This window comes from Amblyomma americanum, chromosome 4 (assembly GCF_052857255.1).
Source record: "Amblyomma americanum isolate KBUSLIRL-KWMA chromosome 4, ASM5285725v1, whole genome shotgun sequence".
NCBI classification, from domain to species: Eukaryota; Metazoa; Arthropoda; class Arachnida; order Ixodida; family Ixodidae; genus Amblyomma; species Amblyomma americanum.
This window is the reverse complement of record NC_135500.1, coordinates 135,275,370-135,279,402: the sequence shown is the minus strand read 5'-3', so window position 1 is coordinate 135,279,402 and position 4,033 is coordinate 135,275,370.

The window sequence follows — 4,033 nt, the reverse complement described above, 5'->3', positions numbered from 1 at the left end:
ATTGGAAAGAATGAAACGTGACGCACGGTTTTGAGGAGATTCGATTTCAAATGCTAATGATTACAGGTCAGGGTCCCAGACAGATGCTGCATACTCCAATTTAGGCCGAACAAGTGTTTTATAAAGGAGCAATTTTATTGAAGTAGAAGGAAGGGGAGAACTTTCTACGCAGGTACCCCAACATGCGGTTAGCAATGTTAGTAATAAATTCCACGTGCAGATTCCAAGAAAGATTAGAAGTTATGTGCACACCAATGTATTTACACGAAGACAGTTTCAAGAGGAATATTATTAAGGCCGTAAGTGGCTATTACATTGTTACGTCGAGAAACACGCAAATGTTTACAGTTTTTAATGTTAAATTCCTTATACCATAATTTACACCATTCTGAAACTTGGTTAATATCAGATTGAAGGACAGTAGTGTCAGAGTCACTGTTAATTTCAGGGTAAATAGCACAATCGTCGGCAAAAATACATACGGAAAAAGCAATGTTGTTAGGAAAGTCATTTATATAAATGAGAAAATGTAGGGACCCTAGGACAGAACCCTGGGGAATGCCCGAGCCCACTGGAGAGGAACGAGAGTTGAATTCATTAGCAGTCACGTATTGAAAACGATTAGTGAGGAAAGACTGAAGCCATGAAATGATGTTAGCGTCGAGATTGAGATTAATTTATTTGAAAAGTAGTAATGAGTGAGAAACTTTGTCAAAGGCTTTGGAGAAATCGAGGTGTTGCCGGTGGGCAGGTGAGCAGTGGCACAAGGCAGGTGCTGTAGCAGGTGTTGCCAGGTCCTCCTTTTACTTCTGCATGAAAGAACGCACACACCACCAACCACCTTAACCTAGCAGAGCAGCGCAGCACCGGAGCACATCATGCTAGCGCACATATGAGCATTTGGCCTAATTACCCAAATCGACTGACCTTTTTGAGTTTCAAATGAAAGGAGAAACAGATTTCAAGCGAAGGATTTATGCGGCAGTTTTGACTTCAAAGCCTCTGGGAGGGCAAAGTAAAAGGTAACACGTGCCCAGGGCAAGTACCCGCCGCGGTGGCTCAGTGGTTAGGGCGCTCGTCTACTGATCCGGAGTTCCTGGGTTCGAACCCGACCGCGGCGGCTGCGTTTTTATGGAGGCAAAACGCTAAGGCGCCCGTGTGCTGTGCGATGTCAGTGCACGTTAAAGATCTCCAGGTGGTCGAAATTATTCCGGAACCCTCCACTACGGCACCTCTTTATTCGTTTCTTATTTCACTCCCTCCTTTATCCCTTCCCTTAGGGCGCGGTTCAGATGTCCAACGATATATGAGACAGATACTGCGCCATTTCCTTTCCCCAAAAACCAATTATTATTATTATGCCCAGGGCAAGTCTCGAACTGCTGTTGGACGCGTTCAAAAATGAGGCATTTATCCATTGCGCCACAGATACCTTTTTCTCTTCCAAGTATTTATTGGAGATGTTTATGTACAAGAACACACTACATGCAGAGGCTATTCACAAAGTTATTCACAAAGAAGTCAGCTAGGAGGCTGAGACGACATAAACGAGCGCCTTAACCTGTGCTCGTATCCGCTGACAAAGGGGTCAGAAAACCGGGGCCGCAAATGCGAGGCCATTTTTGCCCACCGCCACCCTCTTCTCGCAACCCATTATGTCGGCGGAAGTGACGACATGCCAGGTGATCGCTCTTCTAGGCATCACATGCTCGAGTGCGTCTACGGGGTGTCTTTTGGCAACAACATTCGATTAGTTTCAAATGCTTCACAAGGGATCAACACCGACATCGCGGGCTAAGTCCACGGCTCGGACAAGAATCACTTGGATAAAGTCTCTCTGACTTCCGCCGCACCATCACCAGAGTTGTATGGCTGCACATGCCGGGAATTAAGGGATACCGGAGGCTAAACTGCCTACTCTCTTTATTACGGCGTCTAGTTTTACTTGGCAACGAAAACACGCGTTTTCGTAATGCATGGCTAATGCCGAGCAGTTTCTACGAAAATTCAAAGCAGTTTAGCATACATAGATTGCGCTTGTAATAAAGGATTAATTACTCAGTGGAATCCACCTAAGCGCAGCTATACGGCTACAAAGGAGCTTTCCTTTGTAGCCATATGGCTACGCTTGGGTGGATGCCAATGAGTAATTACTCCCTTATTACAAATCTACTCCACCTTGGGGGATTCCTTTAAACATTTGACCAGACTGCGCTTATAGGCGCGTTTGTGACATGTACTTCAACAAGAGGATGCATAAAACAAAGAAAAAGTGAATCATATTGAAAAAAAAATAAGCACAAAAAACATGGGCCAAAAGACTAGAGGACAAACACGGTGCTGAAAACACAAAAACGATCTCGCGACAAAAAACATAGGTGACCTCCTCCTTTCCTTTCGACCTTGAACAGAAGTTCCAATGCTTCTGATAACGAAATCAATTTTCTTCGCAATGCCCTGCGCTAAGGTCGTTAAAGCTTTAGAACGCAGGCAGGCAGTGCCTTGGGTATTAGAGCCATAAGCATTTCCATCAAATGCAAAGTTCCAGCCGTTAATGCCTGCGTGCAGGGCGTGTAGGCTTGTAGGCTTGGCTGAAAAACTTCCTGGCCCAACTTGAACGCCTGTTTATTCTTTTTTTAAATCGACGCGGCGCATTGTGAGGGCATGAAGAACAGGCTTCTTCGATCAAGAGAATAATTCTGTGCTCAAGTAAAACACCCGCGAAAGAAAACTGCTTCAATCCCCCCCCCCCCCTCTTCTTCCCCCCCCGAGAAAGCCGCGGTTCCTTATCCCGCGCAGGCGATCATGTCCGTGAACTGCTTCCGGTCTACGCCCTGGGTTCCACATCCGCTCGACACTTCCGGCGTGAAAATGGGTCACTTTCCGGATTGAGCTGCGAGGCCCGTGCGCGTCCATAGTGTACAGGGCGCAAGGTCAGTATCGCTACTGCGGTGCTTTTTATCAAAAAAGATGAAATCGATTCTATGGTGAGACCATACATGTTCGCCTGCGGTGGTCAACAGGAACCAACAATTAGTAGCTGTTTCTTTTAGTGTAACTTACGTGACAGTAATCATTAACGAAGAATGGAAAAACGTGTGCATAGCTGAGCTTAAAAGCCGATACATTTCGAGGTCAGCTTCAATTCCTGGGCTCCTGAAAACTGCCTCTCAAGGTGCGCTGTCACACGCAGGTTGTCGGCGGCGTCTCTTTGGTCATCCGCTTCGATGCGCGAGCATCCATCGTACTCTCAGACTTGTGGAATTCTGTCAGCAGCCGCTTCTGCTTCTGCTCCTGCCATCTCCTGCTGAAGGGGGCAGGTAGGCATCGCCATTTATTCTTCCTGTGCGTTTTCAAGAAAATAATTCTGCCGGGGCCGATCGCACTTTTTTATAGACAAGCATAGATGATGTTTATGCCCGCTTGCTGCAAGTCTGAATGGAAGGTAACACGGCTAGTGTCCATTTATTGGTCTCTGGCAGCCCTTTTGCTATACAAAAAATAATAGTATATTGGGTGACACTGCCATGAACTCTCTCTCGCTTTCAGCTAGGTACGTCAAATGGCTGCTGTCAGAAGCATACACGAATATTCTGAAAAATTACATATCAGAAGCTGCAAGTAGACGTGGAGTCTAACCTTGTAACAGTGAAAGTACACTGACTCAATGAATTTTCCAGTGGAGCCTTAAAAACCTGTGGCGAAGGCAGCAGAAAATAAAAATTTTCGACTCAGCAACTGCGTCCAGTAGAGAAATATTACCATGTAAAAAAAACAACAACATATGAGTGAGCGGCAGCCCAGAGAGGCTCGCAGGTCACGTTTGTGACCATTTGTAACTTAAGACAGCACACATCCGGTCCTTGGCGCTGTAACGCATTTGCGCGAAGAAAATAATGAGCCAATGTTTCCTTGTGGTTATTGTTAGAATCAGGACACACAACAAAGAATTATAATGACTAGTTCACATAAAGATAGAACGAAGTGATTAGTGATTACTACAACATCACCTCCTCAGCTCCCTGAGCCAACA